The sequence below is a fragment of the Lissotriton helveticus genome, chromosome 10 (assembly GCF_964261635.1).
Source record: "Lissotriton helveticus chromosome 10, aLisHel1.1, whole genome shotgun sequence".
Classification (NCBI taxonomy): Eukaryota; Metazoa; Chordata; class Amphibia; order Caudata; family Salamandridae; genus Lissotriton; species Lissotriton helveticus.
Window position 1 is genome coordinate 178,550,840 of NC_136071.1, and position 22,106 is coordinate 178,572,945.

General features: G+C 43.2%; 1 protein-coding gene across 4 annotated transcripts in view; it reads right to left on the minus strand.

The window, feature by feature from the left end:
- The window catches only part of RNF216 (ring finger protein 216), an 853,926-nt gene extending 833,904 nt beyond the window's left edge, over positions 1–20,022 (minus strand). The window contains exon 1 of one of the 4 annotated variants that reach the window (XM_078665045.1): positions 19,910–20,022. The gene's annotated coding sequence lies outside the window, so the exon portion shown is untranslated. Of the gene's footprint in view, positions 1–19,835 lie in introns of all 4 variants that reach the window. The other 3 variants (XM_078665046.1, XM_078665043.1, XM_078665044.1) reach the window with 3 other exon arrangements.
- Between the last annotated feature and the right edge of the window lie 2,084 nt (positions 20,023–22,106).

The following is a 22,106-nucleotide window of genomic DNA, read 5'->3' on the forward strand; positions in this document are numbered from 1 at the left end:
GGCAGTCTAGGCTATGAAACCTACTATTTAGCTGCGCAGTTGTAGTGGCTTACTCAGATGTTTGCACTGACATTTCGGGCCCCACCTGATATGGATGGGAATCAATCTCCTAGACTGACACGGTCACAATTGATATTACAGGTGCCACTCCCGACCTCCTCCCTCACTCGAGAAATGGTGACTTTTAAGCTCTGCTGGAACAGAAGCCAACACTGAGCACGCATTGCGCGGCCATATGCCCCCGAGATCCCGCTGGTAATGTGCACTGCCTTGCCACATGGGGCGATTAGGGGGGGGCTGACTGACTAGGCGGCGAGGGGCCTGACCACCATGGGAGACCTATACGCAGATGGCGCTGTACTTCCTTATGAGGCATTGCAAGACAGTTTTGAGCTGGCCCGAGGGGACTACTTGATGCATATAGCACTCATGCCGGCCATTCAAGCACATTGCAAGGAGGGACTGAGAGATCCTCCAACCTCAATGGCTTATCAATACGAACTTATGGCAGCGGGTACCATTAAGGCGGTTACGTGCCTGTACCGTCGAATGCCACACAAGAAACTCACCCCTCTGTGCTCCCTGCGACAAAAATGGGAGGCAGATTTGGGAGCGGAAATCCCTGAGGAAGCATGGGCGGGTCTAGTGGAACGCGCATAGAAAAGTAGGAGGAACACGCCCTTCCAACTGGTACTTTTTTTTATATATTCCACATGGCTTATCTTACACCAGCTAACATTAACCAGCAGTTTAAAGTGAATTCGGCAATGTGCCTGCGCTGCAGTACAGTGGGAGCATATTTCTCACACATGATGTGGGGGTGTCCTCAGCTGGGAACGTATTGGAAAGAGGTGGTAACACTACTGCAGGATGTCACGATTAGAGACATGGAACCCACCATAGGCCTCTGTTTGCTACACTGGTTTCCTCTCACCTTCAAGAACAAGGTAATGAGCAAATTCATAGATTTTGGGCTTTTGCTGGCAAAGAGGGAAATCACAACTCACTAGAAGGCCAAGAAGGGTCCTAGCTATCGGAGAAGGCAAGCCGAATTTCTTAAGTGGGCGGAATGCGAAGGGACTACGAGACTGCAGCTGGCGACCCGCACAAACAGCGAAAAGGCAATAGAGATGGCAAGGGCCTGGGGGGCATTGGTGGTATTATAAAAAATACCCGTGACAAACTCTGATTTGGATTCGGGCGCACCAGCACTGGATGTGTCGCCTTGAGGATGTGCCTTATCTTGGGGAGATGGGCACTCTGGTATCTTGTTTGGGGGCTACCCCTGGCAGACTAGCACTGTCATTGCTTGATGCTATATTTTTGATTAATGTCAATGCAGCTGACTCACGTACTCATGAATAAATGAATGTAGTTGTTAAGCCAATAGGGTGGGGGGGATACAGGGGAGGGGTGGGAGTTTGCATTTAAGCAATACCAGGTTCATGACGAGAGAGCATATATACATCTTCCTTTTGACAAGAGATTATTGTGATTGAATCGACATGATGGGGGTCAGGGACATGTAGATAGCAGTTTCCGGGGGCTGCGAGTTCTAGCGATATGAACATTTACCTGCTGTTCGTAACTGTCCTAGTTCATGATACGCCTCATTGCATGCTAACCTGATTGCATAATTATTTGCATATTGAATATATGTGCGTTTGTATTAAAACAATAAATATATATTAAAAAAATAATAATCAGCCAAGCTAGCTTGAATCCAGTGGCAAAGTGAGCAAAAAGTGGGTCCCTTGCTTGCTGTGCTACTGAAATAAAGCTAGCCTGGCTGGTGAGGGGTGAAACCTCGACACCTGTCCTGAGATGGTCGTTTCCGGTCCAGGAACGACCTGGCCTGGCAGTTTGGGCTGGACTGTTCCAATGAGCAACAGGCTCAAAACTGATTTGCATATGACTGGGTCTGAACCGGGGTAGCATAGTGCGCTAAAGAACGATGATGGATTCAACGCAGATGTGACTGGGGGAGAGTGCCTGAAAAGTTTCAGCGCTCAGTCAATCATCTTGTTGCGTTTTCTATGTTCACTCTAAGTGGCCCAGGGCATGCCAGGCGCGTGTCCCCTGCCCGTATGCCACTGGATTCAAGGTAGTGAGGAAATCGTAACTGCGCTGTCCTCTTTCCATGGCCATGTATTTCACAATCACATGACCTACCTGATCTTGCAGCCCTTTAAAAGCAGCGAGATGGCGTCCAATCGTTGCTTGGTTTCTTCGCATGTCGGAGTTTCATTCCTGGTCCTGTTTCCGGTTTCCAGTGTGCTGGCCTTTCCTTGACTTCCGAGGCTCACGGGCTCGTGAGCCTTCGTGTATTGGAGTTTTTTGCTTTCCCCCTTCGTATTTTTGTTCTTGGATTCCTGGCTTTATTGTGACTGTGTGTATTCTTTGGAGAACTATCGCTGTTTGCCCTTCCCTATTGCCGCCTGTCCTCCTGACTTCCCCTGCCCATTCCCGATCGGAACCTGTGGTGATTTACACGTGGCTGCGTGTTGTGCTGGTTCCGCGTTACTTCCTGGTTCTTTTCTATCCTGTCCACATCATTGTGTGGTACTTGGGCGCTTTCACGAAGCCCGGTTTGTGTGTCGGACGGTAGCTCTGCTGTCCGCGTTAAGTACATTACCCATTTGATTGTTTAGCTCGTGATTGAGCTGGGTTTTTTTTATGTCGTTTTCAAAGACTTTTCCCCCCGATTTTTGTCCGTATACTTCCTTGCCTTGACAACCTCTACGAGCTCTAAGGGGATCCTTGACGGAAGTTACACCATCCTGGGCATTTAACATTATCTAGTGAGGTAAGGAGGTTGTGTTGTGAATCCGGTGTTTGTGCATGGTCATGGAAATGGGCTCATTACATGGTTGTTAATTTGGGACCCCTATGTGAGTGGGCTAATATTGTGCTCTTTTATTTTAGGCACTGTAGCTGGGTGGTGTCCAATGGTGAATTGAGACTAGCACATCCCTTGAGCAGAAGGTGTTCTGTTATTTTGACTTTCCCACCCCCTCCCTGTGCCCAGTGGTTTTGCACCTTGTTTTATATTGGTGTGCGTCACTTGGGTAGAGGTAGTGGACTGGGCTTATCCTCGTTCCCGCAGTGTATTGGGCGAAGAGCGGTGGTGAAAACCGACAGAAAACCAAGCCCACGAACATTATTGAACAGCCCGATCGAGGATGGATGAGTCATTGAATCCAACGGGTGGTGCCCCTGGTGTCCTCACTCTGCAGGATATAATGGGAGCCATTACATCCTTACAATCTCAGGTTCAGGATTTGAGACAAGAGAATTTGGGGTTAAGACAGGAGTTGAGTGCAGTAAAGGCTAGGGATCAGTCCCAGGTCAGGATCCTGTTGTACAGCCTGCAACTTTTCAGTATGAGAGAGGGGCTGGACAGAGTACTAGTGCTGGGGCACCCATAGCAGTTACGGTCACGACTACGGTTCCTGTGCCTTCGGCAGCCCCCGAGAGGTTTTCAGGAGATAGCGAGAACTTTAGCACTTTTATGAACCAGTGCCATTTACATTTTATGTGTAGGCCTAACGCTTTCCCTGATGACTCTGCAAAGGTTGCCTTTATAATATCATACTTGGCTGGTACAGCTGCGTTGTGGGCAGTCCCTCTTGTGGATAATGATGATCGGGTACTGTATAATTATCCTGCTTTTAAGGAACAAATGAGGGGATTGTTTGCCAAGCATGCATTTATGCAGGCCAGCGATGCTGAGCTGCTGAAGTTACGGCAGGGACGACAGGATTTACTTTCATACATTTCCTCATTCAATCGGCTTGTGTCTGAAACTCAGTGGCCCATGGCAAAGAGAACCTCTTTGTTTTATCAAGGTTTATGTGAGGACCTAAAAGATATAGTGTCGCAGGTGGTAGATCCCCTGGATGATTGTGCTGCATTTAATGATTTAGTGGTCAAGTTGAACCATAGGTTGTCTGAACGACGTGGTGAACGGAATCGATTTCAGTCATCTAGGGGAGGGGATGTCAAACCAGAGGTAAAACATCCTGGGGAACCAAAGGCTGCTCCTGAACCTATGGAGATAGGGGGGGTAAGAGGACCTTTGTCTAATGAGGAAAAGAAAAGTAGGAGGGATGGTAACCTATGTTTGTATTGCGGCCAAGGGGGTCATTATGCTCGGGAGTGCACCGTGAAACCATCAAGTGCCAGTTGGAAAAAGGAGGTGGGCTGCATTGAACAGGTAGGGGAATTCCCGATTGTGGATGAGTGCCATATGTCTTATGAAGTGTCAGGTGCCGTGGAACGGATTGCAAGGCATTTCCTCATTTCCGCCTGTTTGGTGATTTCGGATAGCAATAGAGCAAGTGTGTCTGTATTACTGGATTCAGGCGCGACTGGTAATTTCATTGATATTTCTTTGGCCGAGGCATTACGGATACCTTGTGTCTACAAGGAACAGCCTGAACCCGTTCGGGCGATTGATGGAACAGAATTAACGTCTGGGTCCATAACACGACAAACAGAACCGTTGTGATTACTTTGTGATAATGGACATTCTGAGTCCATCTGTTTTGATTTGATTGATGCCCTGTCGTTTGGTGTGGTATTAGGAGTACCGTGGCTTCAGATGCACAATCCGAAGATCGATTGGGTTAGGCGTACGGTGACTCTTGATTCCGCTCATTGTCTTAAACATTGTTATCAGGATGCTACTGACTGGGTATCACCATTGACTTGCGCAGTGGGTGACGTTGTGATTGTGCCCTCCCCTTATGCTGCTTTTGGAGAGTTATTTGATGAGGGCAATGCTAGGGGCCTTCCTCCCCATCGAGATAATGGACATTCTGAGTCCATCTGTTTTGATTTGAATGATGCCCTGTCCTTTGGTGTGGTATTAGGAGTACCATGGCTTCAGATGCACAATCCGAAGATCGATTGGGTTAGGCGTACGGTGACTCTTGATTCCGCTCATTGTCTTAAACATTGTTATCAGGATGCTACTGACTGGGTATCACCATTGACTTGCGCAGTGGGTGACGTTGTGATTGTGCCCTCCCCTTATGCTGCTTTTGGAGAATTATTTGATGAGGGCAATGCTAGGGGCCTTCCTCCCCATCGCCCTTATGATTGTAAGATCGATCTTCTACCTGGTGCTACGTTGCCATGTAGTCGCATATATGCACTTTCAGGGCCTGAAGAGTTGAATTTGAAGGAATATATAGATGAAATGTTAGCAAAGGGGTTCATCCGTCCATCTTCCTCGCCAGTGTCTTCCGCCATCTTTTTTATACCAAAAAAGGAGGGTACATTGCGGGCATGTGTGGACTACCGTGCCCTTAATAAAGTAACGGTGAAGAATAAGTACCCTCTCCCGTTAATTCCAGTGTTGTTAGATCAACTGACGAAAGCTACGGTATTCACAAAGTTGGACCTGCGAGGAGCATATCATCTCATCCGAATCCGTACTGGGGATGAATGGAAAACCGCTTTTAAAACTAAGTTTGGTTTGTTTGAGTACTGCGTTATGCCTTTTGGTTTGTGTAATACTCCGGCAGCCTTTCAGTTTTTCATTAATGAGGTTTTAAGGGAATATTTGGATGTCACTGTTATTGTTTAGATCAATGACATTCTGATATTCTCCGAAACTATCGATGAGCATGAATCCCATGTGACTCAGGTATTACAAAGATTAAAGGAGCATCAATTGTTTGTCAAATTAGAGAAGTGCCAGTTTCATGTCTCCAAGGTTCAAGACACTAGTTTGGAGCAGATTTGTGTAGTAGTCTTGTCAGTGGAGGAATGAAAGGATTCACCTAAGGACATCCCTCTACCCTACTTCATTACCCACATTACAAATACTTCCTAGTAAGAAAGGAGATCCAAGTATATTTTTAGTTTTGGGCCGATTTTTAAACCATGCTAAAACCATAAGCATTCCAAAGAATAGGCTTTCCTTGTGGACTGAAACTCCAATCACCACCACATCCAACCCACAATTTTCAAATGAAAAAAGCTTTCAACAAAATGTTGGATAACATGTTAAAATGGTTGGTAATAGTTTGCACCGACATAGTAATATCAGTCATAATTTAGAACAGGAATAACCAATTTCCTCGAAGTCCACAAACCAAACTAACTATCCACCACTTCTGTTAAATGGTTGTGACTCACAACATTGTAGGAATCATTCATAAGTTCCTACAGATTCACTCTGCTGAGAAATGGCCAACCAGAAAATTTCATCTATACATTACACGAAGACTTTGCTAGTTTTCGAAGTTGTCCGATAGCTTTATGCAGCAATGAGGGCCCATTTTCTTTGACATAACATTATAAAATTGGCCAGAAATTACAATTCTTTTTAGATCCAAAATGTGTCCTGACCACCTACTCCAATGAAGCTATAAATCTGCTCCACTGGTAAATTGGTAAGCATTTTGTTGGACTACTGATCAATCCAGCATTTCCAAGTGTCTACTCAAATTGTCTATTCAAGTTACAGGTCAGACTTGATATTTAAATTCAAACCTCTGACAACTGCTTGTGAGATAAACAGTATATTTAATTAATTCTGTTCACTGGCATCTAAAGACTTCATTTTAATACAATACCACAATTAATGATATGCAGGAGTAACATCATACCCAGGCTTAGCCGCTCCGTTCCCAACTACATTAGTTCAACTGCAAGGGCCTTCAACAGGGATTGGGTACAGAAGGGAGCACATTTTGGAGGGGATGCAGCAGCACTACAGAAACGTGTGTGGCAACTGAGATGCCTTTACAAATCATGCCACCAAGTAGAACTCTCGCCCGTGATCTGAAGAGATGACAAGATGGTGCCACAAGTTTTTGGAGAGAGACTATCAGCTAGAAACCAGCCCTGGACAAGTATAATGTGAAGATGGAGACTGGGGTGGTGATCGCAACACATTGCACCAACTGCAGCACACATCTCGACACTGCTACACCATACTATCTACCCTTGTCATATTGTACTGGTAAATAATTTTGGTATGTAAAAAATGCACATTGTGATAAATTGGTGTGGAGTGAAATGAGGAAGGGTACTTCATGTTATTTTTTTAGTGTAAGGAAAATAATCAATTCTTCAAATGTATTTTCTATTAAGTCTAACAACAGTCAGTTAATTACATTTACCATACCAATACAGTTATGTTCAACGTAAAACCCTGTGCTTATGTAAACATATTAACTGAGGTCATGAATGTAACTTGTACAGGCCAGGTCTTATTAGTGAGCAAGAGATACTGTTCACCATAGAGTTAGCCTTTAGGCTATTTCTTTAGATAGGCCTTTAAAGTGGTGAGATAGCGCTGGTTTTAAAAATTAGCAGAAGAGACCAGACTCAAAAGAACTTACTTTTTGGGAATACCCTTTCATTAGGAGTCCTTTATTGCTCCATTTTGCATATGGCAATATGTATAGGGCCAAGGAATTTACCAAAAAATAGATTCTATTGCACAGCTACATGATTGGGAATCTCTTACCCAATTGAAGAAGAATCGGGTCAACATATCGCTTCACTGCACAATAATGACCGAATACTTGCAGGCAAAAGCAGCACCTAAGGACCGGATTGTATTCCAATGAAAAACAGATCTTCACAACGACATTGCATTCCGCAAGGAATGGTCATAAATAGTTTGGAAATGCACAAGGGAACGCTAGCGCTCATCATCAACACAGCCAAGAAAATTCTTGGAAGCTGTGGTTATACAGATCCAAAAAAGCGAGAATAACTTGAAAACAATGGTACAGATCAGAACATTCAATAAGAAACTGTAGGACATTAACAAAAATATGGAACATATGGAGTTTTTCTCTTTATTAAAAACTAACGAACTACGCAAAGATATTCTCAAGTTCAGCCATTAAGTATCCTTTCCATGTACAATGGACGAATACTGCACCACCAATCCTAGATATCCCCAGGGTCAGAAACATGGAGGAATAACGAGACCAACACCGTAGAAATTGCCATTTTGCTCAGATGAAAGGCACAGCAGTAGTGATGGGGGTAAAGTCAATTCTCCCATTCCCCACATGATACAACTAAGCTAACAATGTGAGTTTTGACCAAATAATTACCAACATTTTCCACCCAAATTCCCTTATTCAGCACCTAGATATATTTTGGGACGAGGCAGAGGAAAACAAAAAGACAATATCAGAGTGCAGTGGACTGAGGAACCACAATTGGTAATAAGGAGCACAGGAAGGGGGCAAGCAAGACAACAACTTAGTTGTAAATCTCAGTCTGGTAGTGTTGATTGAGCACGAATCAAACAATCTCAATAAAGGAGTTAACTTTTAAGAACTCCCAAATAGGACAAATTCAGTCTCTGATGCGAATCAGAACACTTTATGTATAGTAAAAATAAAATTGTTCTTTCAGGGGAACATTGACCATGGATTGACTACACAGAATTCAGGACCCTGGAATAAATCCACCTTTATATCTCCAACTCCGCCCACACTAGCGGACGTATTGGCATTTGAACAGGCAAGAATCCACAAAGTGGAATGTCTCCACATTATACAGGATAGGTTGTAGTATAACCTATCACATAAAGAATGTATGGCATTAAAATCATTTGAAAACAATAATGACTTGATCATAAAATTGAAGACAAGGGTGGTGCCAATGTGGTAATGCCCAGGGAGATGTAGGACACTAAATATAAATGCTGCCTATCAGATAATAAAAGTTATGAGATATTAGTAACAGGGCATACCCCTAGACTTAGAGCTACTGTGCAAAGTAAAACGAAAGAAGTATTGCATTAGGATGGATTCCTGGAAATGAGGCAGAATTCCTTGTGGGAGAAGAACCACAAACTGCAGAGTTTTATTCACTGCCAAAATGTCATAAAATGTGTCCCCGCCATAAGTTAGGCTAATAGTTTCAGGTGTCCACGCCATACTGGAACCTCTCGCAGTTTTGTGATTGGTTCCTTAGACCATTGGTTAAAAAGATGCCCTCGTATTTGAAGGAGACAAAGACATCCTCTGTCTTTTATGTTATACTAGCATTAATGAGAACAGTGATTTACTTATTACAATGGATATCGAAGCACTTTACACTGTAAACCCCAGAAAATTACCCTTAAGCTAGTATAGGGCATCCTTAGGAATTCCATGCATAACACTATTACCCCTGTACACTTTTTCATGGAATGTGTCAGGATAGCCCTTATGGAGAACTTCTTTTAATATTAAAACACATTTTATCACCAGATTCAGAGGACATCCATGGGTAGTGCTTTCGCCTATAGTCTGGCATGCTCATAAGTCCACCAATTTGAGCGTGACCACATATTCAATGAGACAAATCCTTTCAACGGCCATATGAAATATAGCGGAGGTACATTGATGATGTACTGGTAATATGTTGAGGTGACAATACAGAGGCACTTAGGTTTGTTGAATGGGTGAACTGCGATTCTTTTTTTAAATCAATTTACACCACTGAGCCTAAATGAACACCTTTCTTGATCTGGAAATCGAGATCAAAAAAGGACACAGACCAAAGACTTCAAAAAGCAAACTGACAAAAATGTACTTTTATGTTTTGAAAGTTTCCATCTAGACTTTTACATGAAAATCTTCCCTTTGGACAATATTTACATATGTAACGTAATTGCTGCAGTATGGAGACATTTAACCAACAAGATGATGCACTAACTGCATCGCCCAGCTCGCTGTGTACTACTTGCTATAATCTGTGCTGTGCTTCTTTTTTTTAAACCTGCAAATTGGAAACAAATGGTTTTTAAAAAAAAAAAAAAGAATTTACCTTGGGGTAATTTTCCTGTAGCTCGATGATTCACGAGCGAGGCAGGACTGTCAGCGGATTCCCTCAGCCAATCACAGTGCAGGCGGGGCGGAGTTTAGGCTGCCAGCGGCTATTTCTCTGCCGATCGCAGCGCGGGAATTGTTACTTTGTTTTATGATCTCCCAGCTCGCTGTGTGCTACTTGCTATAATCTGTGTTGTGCTTATTTTTTTTTTAAAACCTGCAAATTGGAAACTAATGTTTTTTAAAAAAGAATTTACCATGGGGTAATTTTCCTCTAACTCGCTGATTCACGAGCGAGGCAGGACCGGCTACTGTCAGCTGATTCCCTCAGCTAATCACAGTGCAGGCGGGGCGGAGCATAGGCTGCCAGCGGCTATTTAATGTCGATCACATCGCGGGAGCGCAGCGGACGCGCAAAGCGGGTGTGCCGGCGGCGCGCCAAAGGCAAGCCCGTCTGCACACGTCCGCGCCTGTATGGAGCCTGGGGTCGGTCACTATGCCCAAAACACAATCCATTACAGCATTACTGAACTATTGGCACTGCACAAACTGCCCTCCACTCTTGACACCCTGACTTATTCTACTTTACAATCTCAGGGAATCTTGCAACTTAGAACAACATTCCCCGAAATAGCTACTTTTCAAACAGCAACTCCCTTCCAGACTCTGGAGCATAATGGCGCTCGAAAGCTTTCTGTCATATACCTAAATAAACGTTCTCTGGTCAAGCACCAATTAGACATCTTCTTGTTGCTCAAATTTGAACAACCAGACTTCCTATTTCTTACAGAAACCTGGTTATCTCAGGAATTCTCCCCTGACATCCTAGCTGCTCTCCCTTCTGATTATCACATCATTCAAGCTAACCGCCCTCAGGGTAAAGTGGGCGGAGGAGTAGCTATCATTACCCTCCATGACTGTAAATACTCTACGCTTCCCTCTTTAACTCTACCCTCTGTGGTCAATTTAGTGCTCAAACTTAAATGCGTACCGATCACGACACCGTTGGTTTGTGTCCTACTCTACAGGCCCCCTCAAAGGATGCCCTTGCTCCCTCATTCTTTGGGTGAACAGGTTGCGCACTTAGTCACCACCCACGGGAAGGTCATGCTGATTGGGGACTTTAACTATTGGGCCAATGAATAATCGGATGGTCCCCAATCGGCTGAACTTAGTGAGTTACTCTCTGGACTAAATCTGGTGCAATAAGTTACCACGGCCACTCACATCAAGGGACATACCCTTGATCAGATCTGGACTGTTAATATAGCCATGTCCCCCGTATCTGTATCTCCATGCACCTGGTCTGACCACTATATAATTAAATTTACAATTTTTGATAATTTCCCTAATAAATCATCTTGTCAAGGAGGAGGTACTCGCAGAAATTGGAATATAAGTGATAAAACACTATTCCTTGATTCACTTACTAATTCTCTCCCCCCCGTCAATTCTTCCAACAACCAGGCTGACAAACAGCTTATTTGCTGGTTGTTGGCCACTAGCAATAAATTTGCGCCCCTCAAGAAAGTACATGCCCCTCGCCATCATGACGCTCATAAGTGGTTCTCTGACGAGCTAAAATCTCAAAATTAGCCTTACGGCAATTAGAAAGAACTTGAAGACGCAAGTACCTTCCTGAAGACAAACGCCTCTATATAAATTCGATGAAGATTTATTAAAAAATCAATTTTGACCGCCAAAGCAACATATTTCTCCTCTAAAATTGTGTCCACTTCTAATCGTACAAAAGAGATTTTTTTCTATAGTATATGAGCTATCTAATCCTGACAAAATCTCTATCAAACCTGTCCCCTCGCAAAAGTTCTGCAACTCCTTGAACTCCTTTATCGACAAAATTGCAATGATAACGGCCAGCATTCCGTTCTGTAATAACCTGCCGCTCAGCCCTACTGTCGTCCAAAACCATAGCACCTTTAAGCAATTTCCAAGCATCACCGAGCTTGCTTTTGTGGACTTGCTTTCTAAGATCAAGACAGGCTCTCCCACCGACTGTTGTCCCCCCAGTATTTTGAAAGAAATGTTCACTACCCTTCCCAGTCCTGCACTCCATCTCCTGAATCAGTCACTATCCCAGGGCACTGTCCCAACTCCCTTCAAGGAGGCCATTGTCATTCCCCTCTTGAAGTCGGGGGCTGACCCTCAATTGTTAACAAATTATCGCCCTATCTCTCTACTTCCCTACCTTGCCAAGTTTCTGGAAACTCAGGTCACGAGATGCCTTACTGAGTTCTTAGAAGATTCTGAATTCCTTGACTCCAACCAGGCAGGGTTTCGCCCGGCTCACTCCACCGAGGCAGTGATTCTCACAGTTTTAGACTCTTCGTGACAGGGTTGTCGCTGGTTCTCCGCAGGCCCTTGTCCTGCTGGACCTCTCCGCTGCTTTTGACACGGTCATCACTGGACCTGCCCTTGGCTGGATTATCTCCTTTTTGGAGAATCGATCACAGGCAGTCAGGACAGCACCTTTCATCGCTCCCAGAGTGAGCATCTCCTGCGGAGTCCCTCAGAGCTCCTCGCTCTCTCCCCTGTTATATAATCTGTACCTCCTTCCTTTTGTCCGAGCTTTGAAAGAACGCAAAGTCTGCACCTTCAATTATGCAGACGATTTTCCACTCCTCTTCCCCATCAGTAACTCCTTTGAGTCTGTTCACACTTTCCAGTCCACCATGCTGTTCATCAGTCAGTGGATGAACAGCAATCATCTTAAGCTTAATCCGGACAAGACAGAGTTAGTCCTCACTAGTGGCATTATTAAGAACCCCTGGGGCTCTCATTTCTGGGAACTTGGCCAAGCTCCCTCGCCATCAACCACAGCCAAGAGCCTGGGGGGTCATCATCAGCCAGGACCTCACAATGAAGGCTCAGGTAGGGTCAGTGATCTCTACCTGCTTTTTCCAACTTAGGAACATAAAAAAGATCTGCAGGTTCCTTACCTATGAAGCTTGAATCCAGGTGATTCTTGCTATGGTTATGTCTCATGTTGACTATGCCAATTCACTTTACTATGGCATTCCCCTCTATCTTTCCAAACATTTACAACTGGTTCAAAACCAGGCGGCTCGCTTGATTACTCGTCAACCCAGACATCTCCATATTACCCCCCTCCTGAAACAACTCCATTGGCTCCCAATAATCCAGCGTTGCGCCTTTAAGGTCGGGTGCCTCATTTTTAAATCCCTCAATGGGAAAAGTCCTAAATTTGTGAACAATCTGATTCAAAAGCATGTTCTCATGCGTAACCTTCGTTCAGCACACAAGCAACTTCTGTCTCTGCCTTCCTACATACTAAAGCGCATTGGTGGTGCCAGGTTTGCTGTCCTGGCCCCCATGTTCTGGAACTCTCTCCCCTCCGAAATACGCTTCTGTCCCACTCTTCTTAGTTTTAGAAGTTATCTTAAAGCTTGGCTATTTTGTCAGGCCTTCTAATCGCGCACTCGGATTTGGGTTCTGAAAACATTGTAGCACCAAGAAACCTCCTCGGTGTATGCGCGCTTTATACATTTATTTTAGCATAACTAACTAGCAAACTCACAGCCGCCCCACACCTAAAAAAAGAATAACTAAGAAAGAAAAGAAACGCACTTACAATTATAACCGGGACTCTCTGTACTTGTATTATTTATGTGCCCAGGCTCAATTTGCACACTACTGTTTTCCCCTTTGCCCTTTATTCCACACTTGGCGGTGGAGGCGGATGATATGGCTCCTGATCATTTAGTGGCATTTATTTCTAAGGCAAGTACTAACTATCCATTTAAGGACATGTGCACTGCGGACTGTACAGCACAGGCATGGCGCGCTATGGCAAAACGCGCAGGTAGACATCCTGTATATGCCCCGGCTCTTCCATTAGCACATCATCCTAACATTTCGGTGACCCATGACAAAAGGGCGTTGGAAATACTGGCAAATATGGGTATAGTTACAATGGGCAGCGCCTACCCGGATGGCACTTTGGTTTTGATAGAGGCGCTACGTGACCGCGATCCCTGTTTATTAATGTCAACTTTCACATATTATAGACTACGGGAGGCTCTCAAGGCCTTTAATGACAGAAAACCCACAGAACCAGTTACTTTGAGCCCGCTACAAACGTTATTGGCAGGCCCATTGCGAGGTAAGTTAGTCACCCGACTATATACACCACGCTATCTAACACTTCACCTATTTCTAGCAAGGTACGGGAGCGGTGGGAACAGGCATTGGGTAATGCTCTTAGCGAGGAGGAATAGGAGTTCAGCTGCTCCAAGACTAGACTACTGACGGCCAATTGCAATCTAAGCGTAATTCATTTTAAATACTTACAGCAGTTATATTATACTCCCCTACAGTTACATAAGTATGGCTTGAGAGAGACTGTTAGATGCAAAAGGTGTGGGGCACAGGAGGTTGATTTCATTCATCTAGCATGAGATTGTGTTGGGGTCAATGACTTCTGGGTGTTGGTTACACAAGCATTAACCGTCATGATGTTGGAGGAAGTAGATTGCACCCCACAGATTTGCTTGCTGGGGTTGGTGAAGTGCTTAAAACCAGAGAATAGACAGCTGGTGCGGATTGCATTACTACTGGCCAAGAGAAAAGTAGCACAGTCATGGGACGGTAAAAAGGTACCTAACTTTTAAAACTGGTTACAAGACATGGTTTTTGCCGAGATCAACTGGCATGCTATGCCGAAGAACTTCCAGCACCGTCTAGACCTAAGGATGTTTGGTCTCCACTAACGGCCTTTTTACTGTCTAACCCTCAGGATGTCACAGACGACATGGGTTCGCCCAAGAGAACTTTGTGATGAAGCGTACGAAGGTGTTGATTTAATGCAATGAATATATTTGAACGATGGTATACTGTAAATTCAATATATCCTGTTGTCACAGGCGTTTTATTGTTGTGTGTAATTCGCATATGTTGTATGTTTCTGGAAACGTGAAAATAAATAAAAAATAAAACAATTATAACCGGGACTCTCTTTTGGAAACACACTTGAAAGAACAAAAGGACAGACTAATGCGTGTGACTATCTTATTACCCATGTCTAACAAAGTTACTAAGATCATCAGAAAACATTGGAGTATCATCTGTAGAGCCAGGAACACCTAGAGCCTCCCCTTGGTCTCCTACAAATGGGTAGCTACATTAGGTACAAGTTGGTGCAAACTAATAAAAGCGATTCTTCTACAGCAGTTGATAACACATTATGGGGGTTACCACACATAACAGGTCACTATGCCTGAGGTAGATGTTCTGTGTGCTCATTCACAGGAACTACAAAGTAGACTGATCCAAGTATGGAGAAACTGTAGGTCCCTATACATTTTTTTTAAAGCACACTACTTGCAATAATGAGAATGTACTATACATGATAACCTGCTTGTGTGTCTTATGAATGGGGGACGACCTCATGCAAAATACACATTAGATACAACCGAGCATCGCATTAATATAAGATGCAAGAAAAGCTATCCCAAAAGGACAGACAATTTTGTAATAAAGAACAATACGGAAAATGATATCAAGTGAGCGGTCTTTAAGAAAGTGACCATGATAATAACACCTTACAGATTTTATTTTATAAAGAACAACAATGGGTGTACCATTTGAAGGCAAACATTGATGGCCTTAATGATTATATACCATGGCTACAGGTCACACCCAGACAATTTAGCGGAGTTTCTCAACTACATATAATACTTTGGCTCCTTTTTCTATCCATCTGCTAATTCATAGCCCACCAAGACACTATGTGTAGATCAACGGGGTATCATACAATGATGATTCCACATTTCTGTACTTTTTTCCTCTTCACATACCTATGCACTCACTCTCTGTAATGAGACATTGGTTAGCATATGCAGACGTACATTGGTAAGACTCAGCCAGTAACAAGAATTCCCACACTCTGCTTCCCAGTTCTAATATCAAGATCCAGTAACGTAGAACAGACATTGATTTCAAAGCAGACTGATATTTCATTAGGCACTTACAATAACATAATCATGAATTATTTTGGTGCAAATAACCATTTTCCGGATACTTCTTTGCAAACAATAATTTGTTTTAAATCATCTGTATAGATCAGATCATACTTGGACGGCTCCCTAATCGCGGAGAGCATCAGCATTACATTTCCCAGCAGCCCCGCGTCGATAGGACATGCCGCGCGTCATACGCCAGAGACACATGAAGCGAACACACCTGTGAGCTGAAGTGAAATGCTTTTAAGTGTTGCACCACCACCAGCACAATGAACATCCAGAGGGTTTGTTTAGAAAGCTTAGGTATTCCAGAGGGAAAATACCTTTGCCAAAGTAAGTGCCAGAGACTCACGATGGTTGTACACATTCCCCTTTCTCTTTTAAAACCACCATTCTGCTAACTTACTAAGCCATCTCTGTAGATTATTTATCTGTAGTGTGACTACAAGGGTTTTCCCTGCAAACTTCTTCAAGGGGCCCTCATTAGAATGAGTTGGGGCAAGACTCCATTACTGTATGAATGAACATGCGTTTTTTGTTTTACTCAAGGAATTACAATGTGGAGTTTTCACATGCATGACATGAACTTTACAAACATTTACTAAGAGCATGAAAGCATTAAATTATTTACTATGTTCTTTGTCTTTATTATCATTTGTAATGTTTTGTTCCATTTAGGTCGCCAGTTAAGTATTGTTATTATTTATGATTTGCTACACTGTATGTTGTTCATACCTTACAGGACCAAAAACTCTGCAACTTGAGCGAACTTTGTCCTACAGAACTGTACTAATAGGTATAGTGTGCCTGTTAATAAATTAATGTACGTGATTGTAGTAGAGTTAGGTCATTATACAGGCTGAAACACGTTGACCTTTTCAGATGTAGGAATAATAGGTAGTCCCATGCATCGCCACATTTTTTAATCATCCCTTAGGTCCACCCATAATAAAAGGAAGTCCTTGGGTCAGGGCAAAGGAGTTTTTAGATACGCTAAATTCTGGTTCCACATATACCCACCTGAAAAGTACCCCTCACAACAACAAAGAGCGATTCACCACTAGAATTTTCTCTGGTGAATGAGACCTGGCCAATGATGAAGCATAACACCGAGAAGGGGTGCGTGATGCCATGCTTTTCATTTTTTTGTGAATCACTTAGTCATATACATATCGGAAATTGCAATATGGATCAATAAACTACTTCTAATAAAACAAAAAGTCCCCAAAAGAGTGCTCCTTTTGAGATTGGTCACTTTTGCTTATGGTTGCTTGTCGTATAGATAGGGAAGACAGAGACAGCCCTTTTTCTTCTCATGCCCTAGAATCTTCTTCCACATGACAAAATTAGGTGTTTGTGTTTAGATTTCCAAAATTAGTGCCAAAAGCTTCTGACTAGATGTGGTCAGCAAAATCAAACAAGCAAGCGATAATATTTGTACCAGTCAACCTCAAGCCTCTGTACACGGAGGGTTGATGGCTTGCTTCCATCTTAGAGTTCGGAGGGCCCTATGGAACAAATTATAAATCAAAGTCAAAACCAGGACCTAAAGTCTAGGCTGTATTGGAAGACTATGGGAAACGGGTGATGAGAACACAAGTGGGGGCTTCAAATATCTAAAGAACGGTAAGACTTTGTATTTGCTGAAGCCTTTTAATTAGAAATTTCATAGCTCCTGAAAATAAGGCAGCCTCTTAATGCAGGCACCCAGAACTACTGTTGATACTAAAGTTGTAGCTTTTGCATGCAAATACGGCCTATTTTTGTTTAAAATATAGATTGATTAATTAGCTCTTGGTTACATAAACTGGTTTTTAATGGGGATGCAAATACAAGGTGGACCTAAATGTTTTATCCTGCAATATTTTTGAGTATCTGAATCACTTATAAAATGTCTAGAATCACTTCCCGATTTAAATGAAGCATTGCCCTAGCCACATACATCTTTACTTCCCCTGTATTTGGGGATCGGCCAATTTGTGACCATCCAATATTGGATAGAAGTGAACACTTGATTACATTTTTATTTTTTTGTTTTCATTGACACTTGTGAGAGATGAGTGGGAGGACTAAGGTACACCACATCTGGAATGTGTCCAGACAGCCATAGACTCCAGCTACCGAAAATCAATATGAGTTAGTGTATCTTAACCCATTGCTTGAGGTTTGCTCGCTTCTGCTGCTCCAGTAAGGTGCGTTAGTAAAAAAATCATGATCTACAGTATTGAACGACGCTGTCAAAACAAGTGGCACAGAGCCAACAGGATTCTGTTCTATTTGTCAGCCGTTCGGATTAGTTGTTCCCCAATGACGACGAAACCTACTTCTTTTCACCTGACAGGTCTGAAGCCTGAAAATCCCCCAGCAAGCTATGCACCACTTGACGATTTGAAAGCTAAATCAGTAAGTTTCTTGTGTAGGATTTTTTCCCAGGAAGGAGACACTGAACATAGACAATGGCTTTCTAGGCAAGTATGATCTAGCGGCATGTTACCGAGGTAGGATTCTTTAAAACATTTATGGGTGTGATCATTAATATCCCAGGTGAAACAGGTTTACTTTAGAAGCCATCCCAGAGTCATTGGATGATCATCCAACTACCTTAGAAGTCATTTACACGTCATCAGACATCATCAAGCTCTTGAAGTCATCAGCAAGCTGCAGAAGCTCAGCCTGATGATTTGAGGATGACTTGAAAATGAGTATCTGATGACTTCAGAAGGTGTCATTATTCCTGATGATGACTTGTAAATGACTCTCCGATAACTTTACAAGATGACATTGTTTCTGATGACTTTGGGGTTATTTGAAAATAAGCATCTGAATACTTCAAAGGTACTATTGTGTTTTCAATAAGATGTTTTTGCGTCTGGTGATTTTAACAGGAATTGTTTGTCTATTTAAAGAGCACGTCCACCACTTTGGTTTCAGTTTTCCAGAAAAATGCAAACTGTTGGATGATTGCACAATGAATCGCAGATAAACGTCTGACCTCCTGCAGCTGGGAGCCCCAAAACGCAAACACACCCTGAACCCCCAAATTAACCCTTGCACCCCAAAACCCAAACACACACTGAACCCCAATATTAACCCTTGCACCCCAAAACCCAAACACACCCTGAACACCAATATTAACCCTGGCACCACAAAACCCAAACACACCCTGAACCCCCAAATTAACCCTGGCACCCCAAAACCCAAACACACCCTAAACCCTAAAATTAACCCTGACACCCCAAAACCCAAACACACCCCGAACCCCCAAATTAACCCTTGCACCCCAAACCCAAACACACCCTAAACCCTAAAATTAACCCTGGCACCCCAAAACTCAAACACACCCTGAACCCCCAAATTAACCCTTGCACACCAAACCCAAACACACCCTAAACCCTAATATTAACCTGTGTACCCTAAAACCCAAACACACCCTAAACCCGAACACTAACCCTGGCACCCCAAAACCCAAACAACCTGAACCCCCAAATTAACCCTTGCACCCCAAAACCCAAACACACCCTGACCCCCAAATTAACCCTTGCACACCAAACACAAACACACCCTAAACCCTAATATTAACCCTTGTACCCTAAAACTCAAACACACCCTAAACCCTAAAATTAACCCTCACACCCCAAACCCAAACATGCTCTAAACCCTTAAATTACACCTGGCCCCCCAAAACACAAACCCACCCTCAACCCTAAAATGACCATGTACGCCCTAAAATCCAAAAGCCCTACAAACCACCAAACTTTTTATGAATGCGGAATGCCGGGAGGCGCTGCTGTGATATGATACTTTCTGTACCCCCAGGCTGCACTTCCTTCATAGAGTATTTCCATAAACACATAGTTTAGTGGAATACGATTGTTAGACTCTTTAAACAACTGCGGACAGACCTGCTCATGGCCCGAGGAATAGGTGTTGCAAAGGAAAACAAGCTTTGTCGTCATGGTGACTGCCGAATTCACTCCATCACAATACTAAAATACATTTTTAAAAAGCACAGCTGCCTCGAACACATTGCCAAAATCACCTACTGTAAACCATCAGTCTGCCGGCTGGCTGGGACTCGAACCGCAGATCCTCAATGGAGAGCAGCTCTCTCACCTTTTCATATACCGGAAGCCGGTGGATTCCTCTAGCAAAAGCCTACGCACATCCGCGAGCGCCGGAAGTGACGTCATTGTTCTGCGGCAAGAACGAAGGCTGCCGTGAGTGCAATGGCCATTAAAGGGACAGGTGGATTGGCATCGGTCTCTTTATTTTTCTAACTCCACTTCCTTCATCGATTCCAGCGTATACTCAGGTAAGTGCTGCAGCTGTTAAAAAAGAGCAGCATCGATCCTCCGCTCTCGGTCCCAGCTGCTCAATTTCCGTCCCAGACCAGCTTCCGAAAGCACGAGTTTTCATTAAGGGCGCAAATTCAGACGCAGCTCCCTGCATGTGTGTGCTTCGTACGTGTTAAAATGAATGCCTGCGTTGCAATGTGTGTGTATTATGTGTGTTTGATGTTTGTCTGTATCAGCCTGCCTGCTTGTTGAACATGCACTTTTTGTGTTTGAGCATGTGTATTTTTGTGTATGTGTGACGTAGTGCGTGCCTGTGTAAGTTGTGGAAAATTGCAAAAAGCCTAAAAAATGCGTTTTACAGCAAGTTCTTCGCCGTAAGGAAAAATAAATTACTGCCCGTATATTGTAGGTCCCATGTTGGTTCCAAGTGCACCTACGTGTATTCAAGATTCTCGACCAAATGGAACAGTTTTCGATCTACTGAAAAGTTGTCAATCAAAGAAGGCTAAACACATTTATTTATGTGAATATTGTATATTGTTGAGCATTACTTGTGTCCTTGCAACTTGTAGTGAGCTTTCATTACTAAATGAATGTGTGCTCTATTGATGAATTCTGGTCACGTTCCCCAAGCTGTGTAGTGTGCAGAGCAGCACATCTTCTAAAACACTGGCAGTTTTCATGGATGCGTTTCAAAGCATAAGGATAAATGCTTCAAATAACTTAGCCGTTGTAATGCTGGTTCCTTATTTTGTTTGCTATTTGTGTAATTGAAAGGCCTGGTTGCCTGTGGCGATTGAGGTTTACGCCCTATTTAGGAAACGTAGTCCGACGCATTCCTACATCTTGCAATATCTACTTTTGCAAAACAGGCTATCATTCTGGTTTCGTTCCATGTGCATGCAATGTTTTTAACTCGTTTGTATATATTATTGAGACGGGGCCAATTACGTATTCCCTGTTTGCGCTAATTTACCTTGACCGCTAAGATATCTGTAAAAATGAAGCAGGTCTTGTTACATCTGCAACTATCGATCCCAGCCATATATTATCCAGTTACAACCTGACCTACTGCTAAAGTACTGAGGCAGAGGGATCGAGCCCTGAGATAAATCACATTAATATTTCCTATTCTCTCTCTCTCTTTCGCGCTCTCTCTCTCTCTCCTTCGCGCTCTCTCGCTTCTAGCATTCAACTGCCTCGAATCATGTGTTAAATATTTATAAGGTTAAAGCACGCACAAGTTGCAGTAACTCGTGCCTTCCCCATTGATTGCGATCTTATAAGAGGTTTCCCCATGCCCTCTTCTCGTTTGAACTGCGGGTACTGCATGTGTCAACGAGGTATGGGATCCCTTTATGTTAAATTGCATCTCTTACCAAACTTCCAAACACCTCTGGCAAAACACTTATAAGGTCCCAGAGGGGAGACCTATTGGCTATGCCAATGCTTTTGCTTTATGTATTTGCCATTGTAATGCCTTTTGTTTAATTTATAAAGCCATTACATATTGCACAATTAACGTACAATACTACTAGCAAAGCTAATATCTTTAGCTTAATAAAAGGTGAAACCTATTGAATTTTTAAGGCATGTCCTTTCATGTTGGGGGGTGCCGGTGGGCAGAGGGTCGCAGGCATCTGACTCTCTATGCATCTGTGGGGATAGGTAACTCGATTTCCTGTCACAAACCCCAGTGTGAAAGATCACTTATTTATAGTTCTTCTATTTCTCTCATAATGCCTCTACTTTGCTATTACTATTTGTCCTGAGCAGCAAGACCTAAGCATACACTCTGGCTCTCCAAAAATAAAGTTGATTATTAGGTAATTTCCTCAATGGCCTTCAGTGCATGCTCAAACACTTCTTTGTAGTCCAACATCTAGGCATATTAGATAGAAATTGCACCAGGTCCGTGTACCTTTTGGGGTGCTTTTCTCCAATTAAATCTGTTAATCAGTTTGATATGCTTTGTATTTTACCTCTGAAACTTAAACCACACACAAACTAATTCC